The sequence below is a fragment of the Heterocephalus glaber genome, unplaced genomic scaffold (assembly GCF_053883595.1).
Source record: "Heterocephalus glaber isolate CG9 unplaced genomic scaffold, H.glaber_assembly_v1.0 deba00001442, whole genome shotgun sequence".
NCBI classification, from domain to species: Eukaryota; Metazoa; Chordata; class Mammalia; order Rodentia; family Bathyergidae; genus Heterocephalus; species Heterocephalus glaber.
This window is the reverse complement of record NW_028258296.1, coordinates 30,422,140-30,449,227: the sequence shown is the minus strand read 5'-3', so window position 1 is coordinate 30,449,227 and position 27,088 is coordinate 30,422,140. Positions and strand designations below refer to the sequence as shown.

The following is a 27,088-nucleotide window of genomic DNA, read 5'->3' as shown; positions in this document are numbered from 1 at the left end:
ATAGAAATGACTGCAAAGCAAACATGTCTATTAACAAAAAGCAGTGATTACTGGTTGGCACTGGGCCAGTAACTCCACATAAGCAATGAACTGATGCCTACAACTGTCTCTCTGCCATATGGGTTCTTGTGTAGCAATGAATTTGATCCAACGCAAGGTTAAGAGATGTCAAATTTAACTGGGGTTTAATTGATACTGGTAAGAGGTTCTAAATAAAGAAACAGTTTGTGCACTATCAGAAGCAAGCAACACGTCAGGCTTCATCCTCCTCGTTTGTTGGCAACTCAATTATAGCCAGACATTCAAAGTAGTTTTCAGAGTCAACTTTCTCGAATATGAGTTTTGAGGAAAATTGGGTTAACAGGTTTATCGGCAGCTAATTAGGGCTTAGTATTATAACTTTAATCAGTCTGCGGTTACTTCTCTCTTTATCACAAAGTTATTACTTACACAAAAAACCATGTAGAAAACTCAAGTTCACCCTTCCATCTGCATCTCTTGTTCAGCTAATGACCCTTTGCTTGTCAAAGTAAAAGATCTTAAAGTTATCCTGACTCCTCCCTCATCCTCCTATCCTGCATGAGTCTGTTTCTGACCCACCACCAACTGCCAAGCCCTCAGCATCACTCACCTGAATTACACTCGTCTCCTAGCCTGTCCATGCCACCCTTCCTCACAACTGCTGAACACTACTTCCAGCCCAGATTGTGTGTCTTCCCGTGTTCCCCAGAGTTCTGACTTTGAGAAGCTGCCCTTTCCAGCACCCACACCTGTCCATTCAGCGTCACCCTCCAGCATTATCTTGTTCACTGTCCTTGCTTCAGCCACCCTGGCACGTAAATATGTCTTTGTGCTGTTCTCACCACCACCCTGGATTTTTGCCAGAAAATAAAATGGGGAAATGCACTTTTCTGAGTAGCCTTTCCATCCCTCAAGCAGGACTTATTTTTCTGTACTCCCACAGCTCTTTGTTCATAACTTCATTACAGCACTGATCTGATGCATTAGAGCTGTGTTTATGTCTCTCTATCCATCTCGATTATGAGTCCCTATCATTCCTATGCATCTCAGTTACGGAAAATCATGCCATTTATCTTGATAGGGCGAGTTTCCCGCAGTGTTGGTTCTGACTGTCTGGATGGAGTGGAGAATAGACAGAGGGCAGATTTAAGCTGTGTCAGTAGACTAATTGAAGCCACATTAACAACAGCATTTCACCCACAAATGACAGGAAGTGATGTCTGCTCTACATCTAGGAGCTGGACCCAGTTTTAACCAGGTGTGTCCCTTACCAATTAACAGTAACAACTAATGTTCACTAAGCATTACATTTTGCTAAGCACTTTACAATCATTATCTCATTTATTATTTATAAGACTCCCAGAAGGTGAGGATTTCTCTCTGCTTTTTTGTTCTCATATCTAGAATTTGGCACATATTAGGAGAATGCTAAATATTGTAAATGAATAAATAATATATGTACTATATTATTTATTATCATACTTTTACTTTACAGATAAAGAAACTGGCATGCTGAGAAGTTGAATAGCTTTCTCATGTACTATAAACTGAATGGTGTCTCCTCAAAATCCATACATTAAAGTCCTAACACTCAGTGCTACTCTATTTGGAAATAGGGCTTTTAGGAGCCAATTCAAGTTGACTGAGTGATACAAGTCTGGTAAGTTTTTTGGTCTTATAAGGAGAGAGGGAGAGAGAGAGAGAGAGAGAGAGAGAATCTGCACTCCACTTACTTGCAGCAGCGAAAGATCTTATGAGTACACAGAAATGAGGGAGCCGTCTGCACATCAGCAAGAGACCCTTCAGCAGAACTTGACCCCGCCAACACTCTGACTTCAGACTTCCAGTGTGTGAGTCCTTCCTGTAAGGTGAAGGAAAGTAGCAAAGGAGAGTTCAACTTTCTTCCCAATCTTTGATTCAGCATCATCCTTTTCCAGTGTTCTTTACCCTCTGAGACTGAGGTCAGAACCTAACACAGGCAAGAATTCAGGGAGAGAATATGTGACCTGTTTCATTCTAATGTAAAGTATACTTATTGCCCTTTTGACTGCCTCATGTTATTTCATTTAAATTTAATAATATATCCCAATATTAAACAAGCTACTTCTCCCCTCGCAGTATGTGCATTAGTCAACTTTTCATTGCTATAATGAAATACAAGCTACTGATGAAGAAAAAAGTTCACCTTTTACAAGGTTCACAGCTTACAAGGTTCAAGTACATGGCACATGCAAGGGCTCAGTTCCAATGAAGACCTCTTGGCTGCATCACATTGTGGTGGATGGCAATGGTGGGCTGAAGAATTCACACAGACAAAAGTAACAGAGAACTGGGTGGGGCATGTCTTGCCTCTTTTCTAACAACCTCTCGTTATAATTAACAAGGTTCAGGAGCCAGGGATTTAGCTCAGTGGTGCTGCCGCCTTCCTTGCAAGCATACAGTTCTGAGTTCGATCCCCAGTACCAAAACAAAACAAAAAAAATTAACAAGGTTCCCTGAAAAGTACATTGATAACTCACAAAGAGCACCCTCAGTTGACCTCTATCATGCTTTGGATCCTGACCATTCCTAAATGGCCTTTATGCTAATGGCTTGGCCACAAGCCTATTATATTACTTGGATGTGGCTGAACCTTTGGGAGATGGAGCCTAATGGAAGGAAGTTAGTTCATTGGAGATGTAGCCCTGGAGAAGATATTGGGATGCTTGTCTCTTCTTTTCTCTTTTTGTTTTCTTACTACCATGAGGTAAGCAGCTTTATGATCTCATGCACACCCTGCCATGATGTTCTGCTTTATCACAGGCCTGAAAATAAGAGCCAACAAACCATGGGCTGAGATCTCTGAAATCATTAGTCAAAATAAACCTTTCCTTCTCTTAGTTGATTTATCTGAAATGTTTTGTCATAGTTACAAAAGCTGACTAGCACAACTTCCCTTAGACCCCCCTCTTAAAGGTTCTATATCACTTCCCAATACCCTCATTCTGAAGACCAAGCTCCCAACAGCAGATGCTTGGGGGCCAAATCACATCCAAACCATAGCAGAATATTAGGTGACTTTAACAAGATTGCTTATCACCCCAGGTGAGGGGTCAGGTACGTGACCCAAATTGGCCACCTAGATGTGTCCTTCCTAGAATTTGAAAATGAGAATAATAGCAAAATAACTAGAGTTCACTTATTACTGGAGCAGCTCTTGACTCTGACAAGACAGTCAGATCCTTCCATCAAAACCTGGTAGAGCAGATGCCTCTTCCAAATCTCGTTTTTTGACTTCATGAACAACTGTATCACCTTTGTAAAAATAGCTTTTTCACTTAAATTAGCCAATGTCAGTTTCAATGGCTTATAAGCAAAAATTCCTAACATTTTCATCTACTAAGGACAAAGGTTAAGCCTGGAGTCTTGGGATTGAAGGATGGAGGGTGAAGAGTGTGATAAGCATAATTGGCAATTAACCAACCCAAACCACGAGCCTCTAAGCCAACACTATATTATTTATTCCTAAATCCTGACACAGATTTAACAGATCCATTATGGATAGTTGGTACTCAAAGTATCCTTATTTAATTAAAGCATAGATAAAGCTCAGTATGAAGTATTAGAAGACAAAGCAAGAAATTGGTGAAACAATGTAAATAATATAAATTTGAGAAGAAGCAGCTCTCAAAGAAATTCCTGTTACTTTTTCACCTCTGCCTCTTCCCCTCTCTCTACATTTATGTCTCTCTCACTTTTAACAATAAATACAAATTCAAAGCCTCATCTTGGCCCTCTCATTTATTAGGACAGAAATGCAGTATGTGTTATACCATGGAGTAAAGCACTGAAGTAAATGTAAAAATAAAACCAATGTAAAATAAAGGCTTTTTCAAACAATTCCTAAATTTTGATCCTTTCTGATATTCTCCTGACTCCAGTTAATAAAAATAGCTGTAGTTAATAAAACATTCCATCCACTCCTTTTCAATGCTGCCTATTATTCTTGAATTCTCAGAAGCCCCAGGCTCCCAGCCAGGTCAAAAGTTTTCACAAAACATCAGCGAATTATTTCGAAGCAGTGAGACTCCCACAGCATGTCTCCCTGGAAGCTGTAAGGCAAGAAAATCCATCCTCTCTTTCTGATGGAAAGTCAGAATTCACTGGAGGAGATGTAAAGAAACCACCAGATAAAGGTTTATTCTCATTTTGCACCTTCAACCTATAATCCAAGCTACACCCCTCACCTCGGTAGGAGCACTCTCTCCCAGGAGAAGAATCCCAACATGCCTTCTCTGACAATGTATTTTCAACTATTTTTTATAACTACAAATTTGATTTTAGAAGAACAATTCTATTCTCCAATATGCTGGAGGGCACAAGTAGTTTTCACTCCCAAACACTGAAGGAGAAAATACTCCCATCCTAACCCTTTTGTCTTTTTTCTTTCAATCAGATTTTAGCAGCCTCAAGTTGAGCCTGCAAAAGAGAATCCTCTGTTCACTCCACTGTCAGACCAAACCTTTGTGTATAACCCTCTGGCTTTGCTGGATATTGTCCTAATAGGGCCATCCTTGTAAGCACCAAGGTATTTCTAATCTGGGCCTCCCATGACTTGATACTTGATCCAAAAGCCTGATTCTCTATGTGTGGATTGTAATTTTAGAATGAGAACTGTAAACCCAAAACTCTTGTGACTGCTGATATCTAGAATGTCTCTCTGGGTTACACAAAACTCACCTTCAAAAACCAATCTCCCCACTGCCATTGAAGGCTGTGAGATGCAAAAGCTGCTAAATTCCAGGAAAGTCCAACATAGATATGCAAATCATGCTGCTGTAATAGTTACATTTTTAAAGATCAAATGAAGCTTTTTTGGCAAACAGAACCCCTGTACCCTCTTGAACTCTGAACACTAAATTATTCTTTCTCTTTACTTCTGAATATGATGACTTCAATAAGTTTGTAATAGCATTGCCAAAATCAAGTATACAGAAGAATTTTAAAAGTGGTCTGAAGAATCTTAAAAGTTTAGAAGTCTTAGTGGGGTATTTCTACTTTGTTTCTACTGTATAATCTTAGTATATGACAATTATTAAAAACACCAACTTTAAGCTGGGTATAGTGGCCCCACACCTATAATGCTAGCACTCCGGCAGCTGAGGACAGGAGGACCACCATGAGTTCGAGGGCTACATAGTAAGTTCAAGACCAGCCTGCACTACATAGTAAGATCTTGTCTCCAAAAAAAGAAAAAAAAAAAAGAAAAAAACCCAATTTCAGCCCTGTCAGTATTATAAGCACTACTTTCCAAACCTAGCACACCGCATTCTAATTTGTTCAGAAGCATTCCTACAGCAAAGACTTTCTGTCAGGCATAGTCTTGGCACAATATGGGAAGCAGTAAAAGGAACACCCAATAGATTCTTAAATGTCTGCATTTTCAATGTATTGTGGGCCATTTTTGCCTTGTGAAATGATCTCCTCCATTAGAATAAAGGCTTTTTGTAGACATCATTGTGTTGTCTTTTTTTTTTTTTTTTTTTTTTTGGCAAAAATGAGAACTTTCATGAAAGCCTGCATTTCCACTTAGGCTTCTATTAGACTTGGGTTTTTTAAATTATGAGATTTTATTGCAGCAAAATTGAGTCCTCAGGCAATTACAACAAAACTTTTATTATAACAAAGAAATATTGCAAAGTCCTGCTGATGACATGTGGAGGCATCTAAATGTCTTGACTTCTCAGTGTCTTTCTAACAGCTGTGACCAGGAGCCACATGAGCTGGTAGATCTCGTGACAGACTTTGCTGCTGTTGTCCCCTCTCCCAACAGCACAGCATGCAGTGTTTTCTCCCCAAAAGAAATTTGACTGGATCCATGATTGTTTATTTCCCCCAGTTTCTTCTCCAGAGTGATCCAGATCTCAAAAAACTGAAAATGAGCTCCCTTTCACTTAAAATAAAATGAGGAGAATGTTTCTCAGTTCTCCAAATACAGCCCAGTTTCCTTCACAGGGTAATCAGGATCCAACCAAATCATGTCCTAATCCAACTTTTCCATCTCATCTCCCTCTGTAGGGAATTCTGGTCAACTGCTCAGCTCATTGCCTTTCAAATGGGCCAGATATTTTCTCATCCTGGTTCCTTCACTTGAACATTCTCCCTACCCTTCAAAATTTGAATTAGTCTTTAATAACTAACTTGAACTTTTCTTTGAAAAAAACCTTCACTTAACTGATACACACTAAAGCTATCATATCCACCTCTCCAAATTGCAGAAATTATACAATCGAAAGATCTTGAGGGTCTAAAATAGGACAGTGGCAACAAGAATTCACAAGAGAGAACAGATTCAAAATTCATAATGGTGATCCAATGGTTGGGGTGTGTGGTTGATGATGGATGCTGTTAAGTATGCCTCTTGTCAGAAAATTGCTTGGGAAGGAAATATGAACCTTTTCCATACAATTTGTACTAAGTACCTAGTTAGAATCTGAGGCAGAAATGACCACTACACAAAAAATTTTCAGATTTTATATTTTCCCAAAGAAACTAGCAAAGCACTTTTTAATCTTCATAGCACAGCGAGCTGCTGCTGACACCAACTACAATGATCTCTCATTCTGAAATTACTTTGGCCTCCCCTCACTGGTTCTCTGGTCACAGACACTCAGTTTGAAATCAAAGGTAACTGAAACCATCGCTAAAATTTTCATTATTTGAAGCATGGAAAATGGAAGATAGATCATTCATGCCCCTTGAGCCACACATGTGCATGCCTCAGTCTGTTTTGCCAAAAATACATTTGCTACAATCACTGTTTTTACAATATGCTAAAGATATATTACCAAAATAAGCTTGCTTATCCACAGAATAAGTGAGCCAAGGCATTGTGCTTCATCTTTACAATGAAATGCAGATTTCTCATTGAAAGACTAATCTTCAGTTTCAAAAGGTTGAACAAAATGGTGCTTAAGAAGAATTATGGCTGGTTAAATATAAGCTGCTAAAAACATCTAGGATGAGACTATTCTTTGAATATCAAAGCATTTTCATCTGTATGATTTAAACAAATTTTCTTTCTGTGGAAGATCTGGTGCCAGTATGATCTTCTAAGATCAACAAATGAAAATCAAGAAGGAAGTCTGCTGGCCCAGAGCCTTCTTTACCTAAATTTCTCCATAAATGTGTTAGGAAGAAACTGCTTCATAATGGCAAGATTGGCCTCTCCCTCAGCTTGGATGTTCTTGTAGCAGAACTGAAGGAAGCCCTTTAGAATCCCCCATTTCTGTGGGACCCCCACCCTCATGTGTATTGGATGCTTCCTCTCAGACCACTACACACTAAGAATACCAGCCCAAGGAGACTTCGTAAAACTAACTATCCAGCTCTTTCTTGGAAGACTTCAGAACTAGTCTTGATATATTTGATCCTTGTCACTTTCCAAGTCCCATACATTTTCTCTAGCCCAAGACTGACCCCATTTCCTTCCCCCTACCACCCTCCCAACCTTTCTGAAAGATCTTGAGGGTTCACTGGAAGTCATGCTCTATTAGGAGTAAAAACACCTCTCTACTCATCTTCTTTGAATCTTTTACCTCACTCCAGTGTAAATCTCAAGTACTCATACATCTTAAAACAGTTTCCCCTACAGCTCTCCAGAGTGGTGGTTGTATTTAGTTTTGGTTTCTGTTGTTCTTGTTTTTTGTTTTGTTTTGCTCTGTTTTGCTAACACCATTTGTCCTGAAGAAGAGGCTAGCCTCTCACTGGCATTTCCCACTGCCACTTCCAGATTAATACTTCTGATACCACCCTGAAAACCCAGATATACTCCTGGATCCTTCTCGTTGCTGCCTTTATGCCAATCACTGTCAGTAAGTGGAAGAATGATGTATCCTTTACTTACCTTCCCTCCACTTCTACTTCTCTTACAGTTTGGGGGAGGTTCAGCAAACACATAGATCTCTCCAGTCCTTATTTTCTCTGCCTGTACTAAAATTGTCCCACATCCTATCTCAGCCACCCCTCCCCATGGTCAATCAATAGCTCCCTTTTTAGTATCAATAACTTCACCCTTTCTAAAACTTCAGTTTCAAGCATCCGTCTCTCTGATTACATCTTATAGTCTTTCCACCTTCGTTCTTTTATCCCAACTCCAACAGCTCTTTGACTCCCTCAGCATATTCAAATCTTGAGCCAACAACACTTCTACTTCCTCCCTTCCCCAGTCCACTTCTAAAGTCTTCCTTCACAAACACTCTCAGCTCTTATCTGCTCACTCTTCCCATCATGTACTCAGCCAGCAGAACAGCAATACTCTTAAATTCAACTTTCTGCTTCCTCCACACCTACCCACAAAGCAGTACTAAATCCCACAGACAGCCTACAATCCTTCTGACAATCTCACTTTAAAATCATGACCACAGCTATGTCCTCAACTATATCCTCAACACTGACCAGGAATTCCAGCATACATGCTTCTTTGCTCAAATTTCCAACACTGCCAACACTGGTCTCTCAGGTGATAAAATCATTTCTTATTTTACTAAGAAAAAAAGAGAATACACCAGGAAGGGAACTCTCTCATCCTAAACCAAATCAGAGACCCACCTGCTGCAGGGCTCACATAGAAGCTGACTGCCATCATGGTGACCTGTCTGCCTTCCTTCCCAAGGCCAGCATCCCAGCCCCTCTTGCCCAGTTGTGAACTTAGGCACAACAATTATATCCATTCTCTGCTCAATAAGCATTTTTAGCTTCCTACCAGATCACACATATCAGCAACCATGTGTGATATTTTCCTTTTGAAATTAAAAAAAAAAGAAAGCCCACTCTAGATCTCACACCTCCCTCCTATTCCCGTTAACTCTGCTCTTCATTTTTCGGCTTCTACTCAGAGTAAAACTACAGATGCTCCTCAACTTATAATGGGGTGCATCTGAAAAAATGAGTTGAAAATATTCTAAATTGAAAATTCATTTAGTACACTTAACCTACCAAACAGCACAGCTTAGCAACACAGTACACTAGAGCATAGGTTGTTTGTCCTTACGATGATGTGGCTGGATGGGAGATGCAGTTCAATGTCCCTGTCCGCCACCTATGGAGCATACCTACCACATATCACTAGCTCAGTTAAAGATTAATATTTGAGAGCTTCAGGTGCAGCTCAGTGGTAGAGAGCTTGCCTTGCATGAATGAGGCCCTGAGTTCATTTCTTAGCATCACAAAATTGAGAGAGAGAGAAAGGAAAAAAGATCAATTCTTAAAATTCAAAGTAAACCTTCTACCGAATGAGTGTCACTTTCAAGCATCATAAAGTTTAAATGAATGTAAGTCAAAACCAAAGTCAAACCAACATAATTCCAAGACTTTCTGTATTAAAGAATGCCCATGCTCTCTACACCCTAATCTTTCCCCTTCCATCCAAATTCATATCCCCTCCATTTTATTAAAACTTCTCTTCTCAAGGGATTAATAACCTCTATGTTGCTGAATTTGATAGTCATTTTTTAATCTTCATCTAATTTGACTTTTCAGTATTATTTGATAATCTCATCAGTTTATAATTTGTCTTTTTGTGGAAAACTCTTTTTTCTTGGACTCTAACATCATATGTGCCTGGTTTCCTTCTCACTTCACTGTCTGTTACTTTGCAATCTTAGTAACTTGATTCTTCCCTCCCATCTGAGTATCATTGCCTCAACCCTTTTCTCTGTCAACATTCATATATGCTAGGTGATCTTATCATTTCCATTGCTTATTACAATATTGACATGCTACTAATGGTCCCAAATTTAAATCTCCATCTCTTGACTTCTCCCATAAACTTTCTATACATCCGACTCCCTGCATGACCTCTCCACTTGGATTTCTAGCAAGAATCTCTATAGACATGCTTTGAAACACACAAAGAATCCCTGCCATTGGAGACTATAAACAAACCCAGGAGAAGATGCTCTGCTTCACCGGTAATCAGAATGCAGCAAATAGAAAGCTTAGTGAGGCTTTCCGGTCACATCACTCTGATCAATCATGCTGCAGTGAATACTCACAGATAGCTCTTCTGTCCACTTTGTGCAACTTCCATTGGGAATTGCAGGGAGGGTCATGGGGCTTGCAGAAGTTTGACTTGAGATAGCCAAACTTTTCCAAAATGTTTATATTCTTTCAGTAGTGTTTGCAATTCCTTGTTATTAAAAAGACTGTCACTGCTAACAGTCATTTTAATTTCGTCATTCTGCTGTGTATGTGTGGTATTTTTACATCATATTTTTTCCTTTGAATTTTCTTGACAATTGGTGAAGTTGAACACCTTTTCATTACTAGCCAACCAATCAAGGGAGCAGTTACCCTTGACAAGCATAAAAGGTAAAACATCAGAAAAGGATGCACAAAACATGGGGACTTGTGAATACTGACAATACAGTAGTTTTTACTCTGTGAGGTAGTTACATGGGTGCTCATCCAATGATAAGATATTAGACTGAAAGTCTCATTTTGTATACTTCTATTCATTGTGTTATTTCACAGTAAAACAATTAAATAGAAGATTCAGTAAACAATAAATATTCTTCAAGTACCTACTACTAAAACCTGGCCCATACGACAAACACTGGAGACCCAAAGATCAGTGAGGAAAGTTCTTTTCCTCAAGGTCACTGTGAATCACACAATTAGTTCAGGTCAGCAGGAACTGCTCCTAGAGCACTGAAAACCTGTGGAAATTTCAAGGAGGGGCAGTTTGTGATGGCCTTGAAAATGTGAATAGTATTGGATAAGCAAAGAGAAAGAGAAATGCTGTGGACTTCTTTGATTTGTGACTAGAGCTACCTCCAGTCTCCACACACATGGCCACTGACACTCCCATGCCTGGTACAAATACACCCACTGCTTTAGTTTGCCAGGACTGCCGTAACAGAGAATCACATACTGGACAGCCCAATCAACAGGAGTGCATTTTCTCACTCAGCTCTGAAGAAAAGAACCCTGAAACCAGAGTGTTAGCAGGGTAGGTTCTTTCTGAGGCTGTAAAGGAATGCCTGCTCTGGACCTCTCTCCTCGGCTTGTAGATGACCATCTTCTCCCTGTGTCTCTTCACATCATCTTCCCTCTATGAGTGTCTGTGTTCAAATCTCCCCATTTATTAAAACATCTTCTCCATTGGGTTAGACCCCACTCTAATATCTCATTTTAATTTGATTATATCTGTGAAGATCTCTCTGAAAATAAGGTTACATTCTAAGGAACTGGAGGTTAGGATTTCTACAAAATTTTCATGGGACACAATTCAACCCATAGCACTTACAGGTACATATTCACAAATTCACACTCATGTATACAATCTCTATACACACAATTATATATGCACACATTCACATGTGTTCTCGCACACATACACCTACATATATACACACATGCTCAAATCTTCACATGTGCTCACATAATCCCACAATATATTTACACACATACACATGTGCACCTTCAGTTTCACTCTCTCACACACACATACACTGACATCCAAGCAGACACATGGCATATATAGGGAACCTGCTCTTTCCCCCTCCACCTCTCATGGTGTGCTGTCTCCTTGGGTGGTGATATGACCCAAGCCAAAGAAAGCCAAGTGCTTCATCAAGCAAGGGTTAAACTGGAAGAGAATACAACCCCTTTACTACCTGGTAGCAAATTTAAAAAGATGCATATCAGGCTGCTGTGGGAAACACTGTCCCATGTCTCCATAGCAGATGGCTGTTCACTGGTGGAAAGAATGACAGAGAACTGCATAGAAGAAGAAAGTGAGTCTCAAGGCCCTTTTCCTGGTCCCACCCATCCATGTGGTCAGTTGCACTCTGAGTCCTTCAGACCCTAGTAACCCCTTTTTTGTCTGGCTTAATTCAGCTTGGGTTTCTGTCACTTGATTCCGCATGAGGGCTTTCCAACTGAAGCTGCCTTAGTTACTTTTCTTGTTGCTGAGACAAAATACCTGACACTCACAAGTTAAAGGTTTATTTCAGCTCACAGTTTGCAGAGGTTTCAGTTCATAGTGGGCTGGTTCCAAGGCAGGGAGGCATGCCAGAGGAGAAATAGTTCATGGCAGGGCAGATGAGAGGCATCAGGCAGCAAGCAGCAGCCTCCCTTTCCCTTTTATCCCATCCAGACTATAAGCATCCTGGGTGGTGCCACTCACACCCAGGTTGGGGCTTTCCATTACCCACACCCAGAACTATAATAAACCATTACTGTACTAATCCAGTACCACACACTATTAACCCCAGTATCACACCCTTAATCCACATTAACACACCCCAGAATCAGCCACCTCCAAAAACCCCCCACCTATGACTCCATGAGGCTTTGAGAGAACATCTAAATACAAGCCATAATTAAAGTTGAGGAAGCACAAAGATAGAAGAGTGATCAAAATGGAACTTGTTGCCACATCTGATGATAAAGTTTCTTTCATTCCATTTAGTTTTATTGTTCCAGTCATGTGTTGTTCTCCAACCATGTTGTTTTCTTTTTTTTTTTTTAACCACGTTGTTTTCTTTCAATACCTCACCAACATTTTTACCCCTGAAAACTTTGAAATCAGTTTCTTACATGGCAGATCTCTGCTTGTTAGTTTCTCTGACATCAATTCTTGCCCAATTCATCCTATCTTCCCATTCAGAATTGATTGTTTTCTTCATTGCACTTGATTACAACTTGGAATTATTTTATTTATATGCTATTGACTTAGGTTTATCTCTTTTCCCTGTTAGAACATAAGCCCTGTGGGGTCAGGGGCTAGGTGTTTGTCATTCTTCATTTTATTCTGGGAGCCAGCACCCAGAATGGTACTGATGGTGATGGCAGAAGGTCAGTAGAAGAACAAAGATAGACAAGGAGCTGGGCTGGTCATAGTAACTCACAGTAACTCACAGTAACTTCTGTACTGCACACAGCCAGATATGGGAAACCTGATTTCATCAGGCAGTTTTGCTTTTGATTTCTGTGCCTCTCACTCATTGAATAATGCTTCCTTTGACTTCTCTGTGGTTCTTCCACCTTAATCTCCCAGGCTACAAACCCCTGGGAACACCTCCCTGTGTGACCTGCTGACTTTACCAATGTGGTATGTGTTTGGCCCTCGTTTTTGGCACAGTCACAGGTGTGCCATTGTTGTGTATTATCTTGTTCGGTGTGGGGCCAATGAGGAAGCACACTCAGAAAGAAACAAGGGGATACATGGACAACTTTTTGCCTGAAGGGCAAGGACAGAGGGCCGCTTTAAAGTCTCTATTCACAAGATCCTATTTGATAAAGAATTGTTTTTCAAAGTAACACAACTTAAGGGAAACGGCCATGGTTTATTAACATTCCAGCATTTTAAACACTAACAATTTCATTTATCATAGATACCAGTTCTGGGGTAAAAATTAGTTTATTGTGTTTTTTTTCATACAACTAAAAATATAAATAAATTAAAGAGCAAAATAAAAGATAATAGGAAAAAAGAAGATAGACCTTTTGCAAAAGGGCAGGGAACTAAAAGACAAAGGAAGGAAGGGAGTAAAGAGGAGAGGGAAAGAGGATGAAAAAACACTAAGATGTGTTATATGTTATGTACATGTACCAACTCCCTGCAATGAATGTAATCATTATGTACTATAAATACGTACTCAAAAATAAAACACAAAACCACAATCTCTCCGCCCTTTCTTTTCAGATATTGAATCTCCTGAAAACCAAGTTGACAAGTTACTGGCAATTCAGTGCCAAGTAGAATCATGTGTCAGAAATGAGTATGGAATGTTACACTTTGCCTGTAACTTTTTGCAGCCTTTAAATTGCTATTTCTCTAACTACTTTCCTTCAAACAGTATTGCCATTTGAGTGGTATCAATCAGACAGGATTGCCCTTTGATGTCAAAATGCTCTGAGTTAGCCCACATGAATAAATTTTGATTACTTCTGTATTCTGCAGAGAAAATGTATTTTTTCTTAGATGATGGTTATAAGCTGTGAGGGAGCATTTAATAAAAAGTAATATTGGCTGCTCATCTGTAGGTGTCTGGAGCTAAAATTAGTGTATTGTGCTAACAGAACCACCCTGAGCCTGACTCCTTCTTAGCTATGGCCTTAACAATCAATTGCTTTATGTAATTCTTAATTCTAAGCAACTCTCGTGGCCTACTTTGTTTTGTTGATTTTTTTAAAAAATGCACCAGTTTAAACTTCACATTTCAAGTTTGATCATTGAGGGACAAACAGGCTCATAAATCTTCACTTGGCTACTAGTAACTAGGGAGAAGTCACTTTCTTCAGTAAACATCCTCTCCTCTCAGTAATAGGGTGCCTTCCATCACCCAGAGGTTTTTTCCTTTTAATTGAGTGTTTGTCGAAGCATGACTCTGAGATAGGAGGCCTATCCAGGAATAGAAATTGCGACCCAAAGTGCCCATTTCTTACCTGAGACACAGCCCACAACCAGATGGACTTTATGGAGCCTGGACACTGGATATGCGGATTGGGGCTGCTGGGCCAATTAGTAACATGGCCAAACATGTAAATAGGTGCAGGGAGATCAGGGGAGCCCACATGCACACGCGCACACACACACACCTTCAAAGCTAAGGGATTTAAAAATAATACTGCTGCCACTCTGTCTTTGCTCCCTCTCTTAAAACAAAGAACTCCCTAAAACGGAAAATTCAACTTCTCTGCACACCAGAACAACACACTTGTGCTTTTCCATCTATTTTTCTTCTTTAATAGTCAGAAGTCTGCTTTCCAAACTCCCCCTACTATTCCTGATTTGAAAGGAGAAATGAACTAATATTTTTTTTCAACCTCCATTTTCAAGCCAAACATTGTCTTAGCTGCTTTCAGGATATCATTTTCTTAATTCTTTAAACAAGGCAATTCTCTTGGTCAGTGTTAGGGACAGCTCCAGGGAAGGCCTTGGCTCTGTCTTAGCTTTCCCAGTCCTCATCTCATGGGCCTCACTTTTCCTAACTGAGTTCTCCTTACACATCAATATGGATGAGGTTTTATTTGAACTGTTCATTCTTCCAGGAATGACAGATGTTGGATTAAACTGCGAAACTCCCCAACTTGACATTCACTGCATTCACCTCCAATCATTAAACGTGTTCTGGTTCTTCTCAGCAGGAAGACAGTCTTCATTACAGCCCTCCTTGGCAATGTGGGGAGCTGCTCCTCCCAGCCCCTCAGAGCTTACTTACTGCTTTGCACATACCCTTCCCCTGGCGCGAAGCACTATAGTGTCTGCAAATGTGATTTATCTGAACTCTAGCAGAAACATTTGAAGTACATCTGGGTGGTCCTCTGTCCTGAGCTGAACCTTGCCGTGCTACAGAAATGGGTTATTACTGGCACCTAGGAAGAGCTTCAGCTTCTCTCTTGACTGGGATAAATTACCCTGTGACCTCTCTGTGGGATCCAACACCCGATGAGCCCTTTGCCTTGAGACAAAATGCCACCAACACCACAAATATCTGTCCTTCCATTCTTCTACACAACCAAACCTCTGCTCTGGTCCGTGTCCTCACTGCCTTTTCTCACACACACCCTTTCTCTGTTGCTTGGCTCCTGTTGTCATCCTAAAGCTCCTCTGCTTCCTTGCTACCACCCACACACTCCTCAGTCAATAGGTGCCTGGAAACCCTCCACAGAAGGGCTTTGACTACTGAGCTGGGTTTTCAGCTCAGAAAACAGAAAACAAGAGAGGAAGTTACTGTGGGCAGGAGGAATGTGTGCACAGGAATCAAGAACTGTTTGTGAGTGGCAGACACCCACTCCAAGAAGCTCAAGTGGAAAGGAAGGTTTTTATTAGTATCGAAGGGCATAGTAAGAAAATGAATTTCAGGCAGTAGAGCCAAGAAGTAGTCCACACAACCTCTCATCTCCTTTTCATCCAGAACATCTTACGCTATCTTTTCTCTGGTAATCAGCTTCCTCTCCCTGCCTGTTTCCATAATGCTGAGTTGGGCTACCTGGAAACAACATTATCCTTAATACTACATACCTTAAACACTTCCACATCTCATAGTTTAACCTTTACATAGAAAAGCAATGTGATTAAGTCTGCTTGGGCCAGGGTATCAGCTTTGGCCAATCAGCTGTGGTTCACTTGACCCACTGTGCACATAGCTAGTTAGACCTATTTCCTCAAGAGCTGGAATGGGCAGATACACCTCCAAACAGAGGACTTAGGCCAAGCAAGCAAACCGAGTCTAGCACAAGGGAATTCTCAGCAGTTCAGTATTCCTGAAACCTAAAGAACGAGGCAAAGGATGGTGGAAATGAAATCTGGTTCTTCGCTAAGTACCACTAGACATGGCTCTATGGGCTAAATCATTTTAAAATATATTTTATATCCTTTCAGCATTTGTTTAAAATTAGATTTTACTAGTCTCTTTTTCCTATTACTTTAAAAACATTATCAACAGATTGTTGTCTCAGATGAGAAAAAAAGAAAGAAACACTTTAATCAGACCTTTCCCTTCAAGTATCCCCAATGCTCTAGTATTGGGAAGATAGGGGGTTTTTTGCCACTATTATCTACGCCAAATATCTAACAGCTTCCATGCAGTCTTTTTTGGTACCATGGAGTCTGGTCATTGGTTTATATAGTGTTATTTATTTCCCAAACTAAAATATAAGTTTTTAGACAACAAAGCCTACTGTTTTTATATTCTTGTTTCTATATTTCCTTATTTTCTATCATCTTAGATGTTCAAATATTCATGGAGGTCGTTTATTTTGGTATCTATTATCATGAACTCCAACACTGTATTACAATTTGATAAGTAATCTCTGATGACATGAATTGGTTATTACTCTTTTGTTTACAAATTGAAGAAATCTACCAAAATTATCTCAGACAACAAATGGAAATTTACTGATATCAGAAACTATCACCTCTGAAAATGAAAAGGACATGCAAATAAACTAGACAAAAGGTCAAGAGGATTCAGAGACCCAAGAAAGAAAAAGAAAATTGGAGTCAAGCGCACTCTCTCTCTCTCTCTCTCCCCCCCCCTTCACCCCTTCCATGGCTCTTTCTCTTACCTATACTTTCTTTTACTCCTAGACTTGTTCTCCTAGTAATTTTGGGATTTAACATCTTATATTTTTTACCACTGGAGAGAGAGAACCTGGCTGCTTTCTTGATTTGGGTTTCAAATCCTGTATAGGACATTGTTTATCTCAGTTTGGGTCAGGTGGCCACCCATGAATCAACAAAGTGTATCTGGCAAGAGGGTAATCTATGGGCTCTAGGAATGTGGCTTTGGCAGCTGAATCTACATGAACAAAGAAAAGCAGTTCCCAAAATAAAAGATGTTTAACTTGGGGTACTACTGATCGCTCCAAGTTGATGGACCCCTAAATCTCTGCAGTTTAACATGATCAAAGTTTATTTCTCACTCATGTCACAGGGCTGATAGGTGTTTCCTGTACATATGGTGCCCAGGAGGAAGTGCAAGTAGGTTTTGTGAAAACAGAGTTTCTATCATAAGAAGCATGTTGTACCACAATGAAGAAGGTAGAGGAAAGGCCACTCTTGGTCTCCCAAGCATTAAATACCCATTATGCTAGACACCATACATCCATTCACAACACAATTGCCAAAAATAATTATCTATGAAAAAAAATTTACAGACAAGGCCAGTCCCACCACCCGGAAGGAAGCTCCCCCACCGCCATCCGAGGCTCCTAGGGCAGAGAAGGTGAGCCACTCCCAGCAACTGGAAGGAAGCTCCCTGCCTCCATTCCAGGCTCCTAGGACAGAGAAGGTAAGCCAGTCCCAGCACCCAGAAGGAAGCTCCCCCACCACCATCCCAAGCTCCTAGGGCAGAGAAGGCGAGCTGTGTGGGCCCCAGAAGCACACACCCCCCACCACCGTGGAAATGAGAAAAGACATAAACAAGCCTCAAAAACAGACTTCCAGATCACCTACAGCAACCCCAAAGGGAAACAAGATGGAACAATCTGATACTCAACCACCTGGACTCTCTGAACTGGCAAGAAAAGAGGATGTGGGAAAAACGAATTCAGAAATAATTACTCAGATAACAGCAAAGATTTTGCTCATGGTGCAAGACATGATTAATAAATCTAGAGAGGACACAGATAAAAAAAAAAAAATAGAGGATCTGAGGAACATGATGGAATCCCAACATAGGAAACAAATGGAATCCATAAAATAGATACAAACAGATTTCCAAGAGATTAAAAACTCCATCGAAAGTCTACACAGCAGAATGAACCAATGTGAGGATAGACTTTCACATATAGAAGATAAGATTGCAATTAGTGAGGAGGAAAAGAAAAATTGCTTTAAAATTGTAAGGGAACATGAGAAATCAATCCAGCAGCTGCTAGACGATGCAAAGAAGAATAACATAAGACTGATTGGAGTCAATGAAGAAAGAGGAGAGAGTGTAGATGACATCAAAAAACTATTCACAGAAGTGATGGCAGAAAACTTCCCAAGCAGGGGAAAAGAATTTGACATACAGATAAGTGAGGCATATAGGACTCCAGCTAGACTTAATCAAAAAAAATCTACACATAGGCATATAATAGTTGTGATTCCAGAAATCCAACAGAAGAACAAAATTCTACAAGCAGTGAGAGAAAAGAAACAAATCACATACAAAGGAAAGCCCATCAGAATCACAGCAGACTTCTCAAGGCAAACCCTCAAGGCAAGCAGAGCTTGGAGTGATGTACTTCAAGCCCTAAAGGAAAACAGCCTCCAACCCAGATTGATGGACCCTGAAAAACTATCTTTCAAAATGGATGGAGAAATAAGATACTTTCATGATAAAGAGCACCTCAGGAACTTCATGAATACCAAACCGGCACTCCAAAAAATTTTAGACAATACCCTAGGAAAAGACAATGAGGATCACAACCCCAGGAAACCCAGCAGAATGAATCCATTGGGCATGACAAATTAAACACAAATGGGGAGAATCCAACAAAAAGAAAAAGTCATGACAAGGCTTTTAAAACTTTTAGCTTCATCTCCTAATGAGTGTATAATTCAATCTTATTATCATACTGATTAGTATTTTTTCTGATTCTAGTGTTGCACACCATTCCTTGTGCTGTACTGGCTATTTATCATCTTCTTATATCTACTTTTTAATTGGGTTGTCTATTAACGAGCTCTAAGAATTCTTTATATATTCTGGTCATAGGTTATATGCATTATAAATATGGTCTGTTTAAGGACTACTTTTCATTTTAATAATGTCATTTAAAGTTCTAAAGTTTGATGGAATCTCATTTATCAATTTTTTTCTTTTATACATTATGTTTTTTGTATCCTAGGTAGTTCTTGCCTACCCTGAATTCATAAATATTTTCCCTTATAATTTCTTCTTAAAGTTTTATACTTTTAGGCTTTCATATTTAGGTTCATAGATCCCTTCAAGTTATTTTCATGTATGGAAAAAAAGGGTTGAGGTTAATTTTTTATATACAGATACCAGGTGTTCTAGTGCTGTCTGCTGAAAACACTATCTCTTCCTTGGCTTTTGAATTGAGTTTATATTCTATAAAATGCTAATGTTAAATAATCTTTCAAAACTCAGTGGACCATATATGTGTGGTTCTATTTCTAGATTCTCTGTTTTATTCCAATGATCTATATGTCTTTCCTTACACCAACACTGCCTTGATGACTGTAGCTTTAGAAGAAGTCTTAAAATTAGGTACTAAACATCTTCCAACACTGTTTTTGTTTTTGTTTTTGTTTTTAACTTTTCTAGGTCCTTTGTACTCCTACATAACTTTTAAATTTCAATATCCAATTCTTCATTTATAGCAAGTATACACAGACCTGAATTTTTATATATACCTTGTGTTTTCTAATCCTGCTAAATTCAAGCATAAGTTCTAGGGGCTCCTAGAGATTTCTTAGTATTTTCTCTGTAGATGATCATTTCATCTACATGTAAAAATTTTGCTTCTTCTATGCCAATCCTATCCTAGTTGTGTCATTTTATTGCCAGACTATTTTGGTGGGGACTAGGTTTCAAAGTTTAATGGACAGATAAAGAGTAAGCATATCTGCTCTTGTTCCCCACCTTAAGGAGAAAGCATTGTATTTTCTCCATTTATATAAGGTGTTCTCGCTGGAAGTATGGAGTACATGTCTTAATCTGTTGAGAAGTTTCTGTTCTACTTCTAGTCTCCTGATAGCTTTTAGCATGAACAGCTGTAAAATTTAGTCCAATACTTTTTCTCCAACTAGTGACAGGATCATATGGCTTTTTCCTTTCCTCTGTTAAAATGATGACTTTTGGGGGTGGATCTTCCAATGCTGAACCAACACTGCCATCCCTATAACAAAACCACTTCCTACATACTGCCAGATCTGACTTTCAATAGTTTGTTTTGTTAAACAAATTTCTATCTGTGTTCATATGTTTTTCTTCTATTATCTTTATCCAATTTTAGGATTAGCACAATGTTGAGTTCCTAAAATGAGGGGAGAAGTGTTCCTTCTTTTTTCTGCTTTAATTGTTTGATATAATTTATCAGTTAAAATGTTTATGAGCCTGCTGTTGTCATATAGGTAGGTTTTCAAGCTAGGAATATACTTTCTTTAATAAGTGCTATTCAAATTTTATATTTCTTCCAGAGTTAGTTTCATTAATTTGTCTTCCAAGGTACTTCTTGGAAGTTGTCAAATTTATTTCAAAAAAGATTTTTGTGGCTGGGGATTTAGCTCAGTGGTCTTGATGCCTGCTGTGCAAGCACAAGGACCTGAGTTTGATCCCCGGTACCAAAAAAAAAAAAAAAAGATTTTTGTAATACGCTTTCTATATCCTTTTAAATTCTGTAAAATCTGTGGTAATGTCTCCTAGATCTTAATATTGTAATTTTAAAAATGTATAACTGATATTGTGTAACAGGAAGAAAAGGTCTAAAAGAGCAGGGGAATTGGGAGGGGTAGGGGAAGGGAAAAAAGGGAAAGGAAAAATATGAGAAGAGGAAAAAAATGGAAACAAGGTCTTTGCAAATAGGGAAGGGTGGAGGGGGTGAAGGGAGGGCAATGGAAGGGGGAAAAAAATGAGAACAAAGAGACTCATGTAATGGTACAAGATCCCAATAATGAATGTAACTTTATTTTATACTGAAAATGTACCAATAAACTTAATGGGGGAAAAAAAGAATTTACAGACAAAAAGATACAAATACAAAACAAAGTTGAATAAGAAATTATGAAAGGCTTCAAGAAGGACACCCATAATGAAGTATTAATGAAATACTATTTTGCATTTCAGTTATTCAGAGTGACCATCCTGAAGCATGCCCTTGTTTTAGGAGCTTCTGGTCTTACAAAATAGCAGGACTTTGTACCTTCCTGTACTATGCTGAAAAATGGTAAAATATTTTATCTGTATGCTTGCCCTCTCTGGAGGCATGCCTTAGTGCCAAAGACTGCACTACACTAATGCAATAAAAGCTGAATTCAGAATCCTTTCTTGTTCCAATGCCTTGACCCTAGATTTAAATATGGTTCCTTATAGGATTATTACTTGCCACAAAAAGATTGCAGGTGATTTTTTTCCTTGTCCAGCCCTACCCTCATCATTTCAGTTAAGCAGACTCTTAGAAGGAAGCATTTCTCTATCCATGTCAGTTTCTTTCAGCATCTCCAAGTCAAAGAGATGCCTGTTACTCTCTCACCTGCAGATTTCTTTGATGCCTTTGCTCCCAATTCCTCATCTCCCCCCACCCTCTTTCTCCTCCTCCGGATTGAAGACCACCCCCTGTGGATTCCGTACGCAGCCAGGCAGCTCTCTCACCTGTCCTCTCTCACCCACTTCTCCAAGTATTTAACAGGACATGGGGGTGGGGGAAGAAAACAGAGCAGACATGGAGGAAGCTAGAAACTGAAGCAAAAAGAGAAATCTAACTACGTACAGTGACATCTCCAAAGTAGTTTTCAAGACTGATGAATAGACACAAACATTTGTAATTTGTGGAAAATTCCAAGCCAAACTTTTAAGCTTACAAAAGCATCTCAAATCACTGCCTCTGTGTCATAGTTCATATTAAGACTTAGAATGTGAACCTAACCTGAAATAGGAAAGAAGTGTTAAGCAGACTTCCTTCTATAATCCTCTACATGCCCACAGTGCCTTTCTAAAAGTACCTGCCAGGTATATCGTGCACTTGCCTCTCTTTGATTGGAAATGTTGAAGCATGGTAAACATGGAGCAAAGCACCAGCCTCATGGCAAAGCAGGAGAGAGAGCTCAGGGAATAAAGCTCAGAACTTGGTCCCTGGTGCCTATCTTAGCATGCAGCCATTCTGCTGCACATGCTTTTGATAATGTTCCTCAGAGGGTTTTGAATTATTGCTGGGTTTTGCTTTTTTAGGTGGATAGGGAGAACTCAGGTGGAGAACACCAGTAAAATGCAAGAAGTTAAAGCATTATTGGTATAACAAATAGAGAATGTTTTGTTCCAGTTGAAAGAGCTCCAATATTTCATCCCAAAGTCATCTTCTGGGAGAACCAAAATGTAAGGAGCCTGACACATACTGAATAAGATTTAGTAGACACATTTCCAGAGTATGCACAGAGCCCATGTTTTGCTGATTTTACACTTCCTCTTTAACCTTAGGTCTACCTGGCCAAATATCTGTTGTGCTTCAAGCTCAGGAACTTTCAGGGCAATGGACTCAGCAGAGCACAACATTTTTATTATATATTAGGTTCTCTTTTCAGGTAGTTATATTTACAAAGCATAATCCCTGGTCATAGTCAACTTCAAAATCAAACTGCAAACAACAGTTTCAGTTATTTTGCTCATTGGAAAAGTGATTAGAGGAAAAAATGCCCAGATTTTAATGATGATTGCTAGATGAAGGTATTATGCGTGATTTTTTTCCACTTGTTTTCTATTATCTCTAAAATTTCTGCCATGTGTTCAGCTACCCTTTTAATCAGAAATGAAAAATAAAGTTAAACTCTCTGGGGGAAATATACAGCTCCCTATGTGCCCTTGTCACCTCGAGGGAGCAGGTGGTAGCCATTGAGTTTTCATCAGCTTCCTGAGGCAGTGTGGGACAATAGTCAACATGAGTGCCTAGGATTAAACTCCACAACAGCTACTCATTAGCTATTTGACCTTGGTACATTACAGCATATCTCAGTGCTTCAGATCTCTCATGTCTCAACTGTGAATTGCAGCAAATGATCATAATGCCTACTTAAGGGTAATATGAGTCTTAGGATTGAATGAAACCATTAAAAATTGACAAGAATATCTGGTACATCCTAATAATTTAATAAGCACTAGGTTTAGTATCAGCTGAGATCCACTCAGAATAAGAAATTACTCTAGGTATTTCAGCTAAAAGAAATTTAATTCAGGGAATTGATCACACAGGTGATGGAAGAGATGAGGATTTGACAAAGAGGAAAAGAAAGGCAACCTTGGGATTAGCAAAAACAGGAAGCTGCTCTTACCCTGATTTGGAGAGACAAAGGGAGAAAACAGCACTACCTGGCAGAAGCTAGAAGCTGGGTCTAGTGAGTGGGAACTTGAGCCCTGCAGGAGATTCAGTTGCTGCAAGAGATTCTGCCCAAAGATGGGGAGCTATGCCTAATTTCTGCCTTCTCACTTCCTGTCTTCTGGTACTGTCACTCTTTGACCAAACCCATTGCCAAGCCAAAAGACATGGGAGCCTAGAAACTGTACTTTCCTGCCATATAGAGAGGGCAGAGAATAGAATTCAGACCCAATAGGTAAAGAATTGGCAGAGCCATTCTCGTTATTTACCAAAAAGTAACTCTTCAAAAGAACTTCATGTTTGCCTAAAGTCATATTAGGTAGTATTCAGACTGTTCATTTTTAGCTTCATTCAAGCAAATTTCGGGAATACACAGGCTCAAGATTCAGCTGTACTGACTATCCCCAAAGAATGTATATTCCATTCCCACCAATTCCAAAAGAACTTATTCCTTTTATGTGCAGTAAAATGCACTAACTCCTCCTGGAATGTTCTTAACAAGTTTCTAATTTCTTCCTGTGGCCTCCACAGCAGGCAGAGCAAAACCATTCATATGCAAACTGAGACTTGCTACACTTCCTTTTCCATAACTGTGAAATGAAATGCTAATACCCACCATACCCTGAAGCCCAACTTTTGTGAAGCACCTTATAAACTGTGAAGCACTTTACACAAATGACTTGTCATTACTTTTAGATTCTTGGTCTAGTGCTCTTTTCACTATCCCATACCAGGCCTCTTCCAGGGACAAAGTAATCATTCTGACAGGTTAAAAGTCATCATGAACATGTGTACCAAAAAAATAGTCATCAAATAGAATAACTTCTGCTAAATTTCAGATGTGGTCTCAAACCAAATCGGCCTGAGGGAGTGCAGATATAGAAAAAACTTGGTCACATATTGGTGTTATCAGTCAGCCCTGACCACACAAATGCAGTCTTGTTTGGGATTGTCTTCTAAAACATGACAACTGACATGTTAAAAGCACACTTTTGCTACCTCAAAAGCATATTTAAGTACATTTGAAATCATAAGATATTGGGCAAACAGAAAATCTGGCCAACCCTAAAAGAGAATCACAAACAGGTTCCTCTAATGGAATATCTGGCCTGTGACAGGAATTGTAAAGGCACTTTACAGATACCATTCATCCTCACAGCATCCTATAGAATGAGTATGATTGCCCCCATTTTGTTAATGGGGAGACTGAGATTCAGAGATCCAAAGTACCATTTTTGAGGCCTCACAGCCTGTAAGAAGCAGAGCTAAAAGTTGGACCTATAACAATCCATAGCCTTCTTTCCACTGCACAGTACCGCATCCCACAACAGGATGTGTGTCTTCACCCTGCCTTTGATGACTCCAAACACTTGCTGTGACCTTGACCTAACTCCACACCAGGAGACCAACACCAATAAGGACATCTAAGTGGGTCTGCCCCATCTATGGAAAATCCTTTAGCATGACAGTACACCCCTCAGATCTCTGCTGGCAAGGGGCAGAATTGAACTGCCACCCCAGCAGCGCTGAGACTCATCTGCACATTTTCACAGAGGCCACACTTCCCTGAACCTGCTCCCAGACTACTGCCCACCATAGCAAGAACCTCAAGGCAAAGCCATTCCTGGAAGATGGGAGGCACACCTGGCTCCCCATCAGCCCAAGACTCTTCTACCCAACATTCCTTCCTGCCCTAATCATTCACATGTCAGACATATGTCATGGTCTGATGCTTTCCATGCTTCTCCAGCTCCCTCTCTATATTCCATCAGGGGCATTTCCCTTAATAAATCTCCCGTTGTGTCTAACCCATCCTAGACATCTGCTCCTCAGAGGATGTAGACTGTGCAGCATCTCCTACCTGCTTCTTATTCTCTGTTCTCACTCACACCTCCCCATCACAAGTTCCAGGCCTGTGAGCTCCAGCAGCAGCGGATGTCACCATTAGTGCACTCAGCCAATCGACCTACTCCACACATACACCTCTGCTACTACGAGGCCCCAGGCAGAGGTGGAACTAACTTTTTCTCCTCATTTTTCAATACCTCCCACTTCAGTCCTCTTTTGCTGTTTGACTAATCCCTCATCAGAGAAGAAACAGAGTTTATTGTTCTGTCTCTCCATAGAATCTGAATTTTTAAAGCAGTCAGAGAATGCAAGCCCTTAACCTGAAGAAATGAGTAAATCTACAGATATTTCTTGAGTACCCAGGACAGGGACCTCAGGAGAATCAGAATTCAAATGCAAAGCATCCTAGTGCCCGTGGTGGCATGTGTCTGTCATCCCCACCCTCCAAGGCCAGCCTGGGCTGCCATAGCAAGTTTGACACCAACCTAGACTACATAGTGGGACCCTGTCTCAAGAGAAAAAAAAAAAAAATAGAGCGCCTGAGAAGAATATAAATAGTTTTGCCTCTTGGCTGGGAAGATTGCTTCTCAGAGTTACTAACCTGCTCAATAGCATTTTTTTTTTCTAAAGAGTAGAAATGTTCTTCTTCCTGTAGATGATGGAGGGATTTCAATTTAGCCTGCTGTGGCTTGGGTAGAGGAGGCTACCCAATCTGGGACAGCTGAGAAAGAGTCTCTTGATGATCCTTTACCCTTGTCTTCCACCAGTTTCTCTCAATTCAACCTTTATTTACAAACAAGCCAATGCAATCATGGTGGCATGAATACTCACAGAGATTGCTCCTGCTGGTCATACCAAAAACTGGTCAGGCCCTTCACTGAGTCCCTTGGACAGAGCATTTCATTGGCATGGGCTTGCTCCCCTACCATACAAAATAAGCAGTAGCAGATGGGAGATCCTCTTCCATCTTTCCAAAAGCCCAGAGGGAAGAAGTTAATATCTTCAACATACTTTGGGATATATGACAAAGTCAGTATTTCCTATTATTGGTTGGAAGAAGTTCAGAAGTTCATACTTAATAGAATGAGTAAGGCAGTGGTCATTCCAGTGAATGTGTGCAGTGTCTAGACTCCAGGCCAGTGTATCACATGCACTCGGATCTTTCTTTTTTTCACTTAAAATGGACTCATGCCCGTTACATACATGTGGATGCACACAAAGACAATAAAATTAACTGTGCAATGCAAAACTAACTCATCGTGATGATTCTGCAGAAGTCTAGAAATCTTGAAGGTCTTTGGCTCCAGACCAGCTAGCACAGCCTGATGGACAGTGTTACAAGTCATTAATGCAAAACCCTACTTCCACCTCCACCATCAATTTACCTGTGATACTAACAAAAGCACCCACCCAACCTGTAGCTCTGTTTTCTCATCTATAAAAGGAACACAGTATTTTTCAAAAACTTCAGATTTCCCACTAGCTTTATGAAAAGGTCATAAATTTTCACGACTATAGCTTATAACTTTTCCTAACCCTTAGAACAAAAATCTCACTGCTCATTACAGACATTCTAAATGATAGGGATGCTATGACCTGTGAGAGAACTCACCCACCTGAATCAGACTGCTGAAGGACACTGGCTGGATGGAACAGGGCATCCCAACCTGGAGAGAAGGACTGAGTCGGC

The 27,088-nt window shown here is 39.9% G+C and overlaps 1 long non-coding RNA gene across 3 annotated transcripts in view; it reads right to left on the bottom strand.

Moving 5' to 3' along the window:
• Positions 1-27,088, bottom strand: part of LOC101697564 (uncharacterized) — a 433,033-nt gene that overhangs the window by 266,117 nt on the left and 139,828 nt on the right. For all 3 annotated transcript variants that reach the window (XR_015452005.1, XR_015452003.1, XR_015452004.1), the window contains one exon: positions 1,755-1,882. This is a non-coding gene — a long non-coding RNA (uncharacterized LOC101697564). The remainder of the gene's footprint in view (positions 1-1,754; positions 1,883-27,088) is intronic.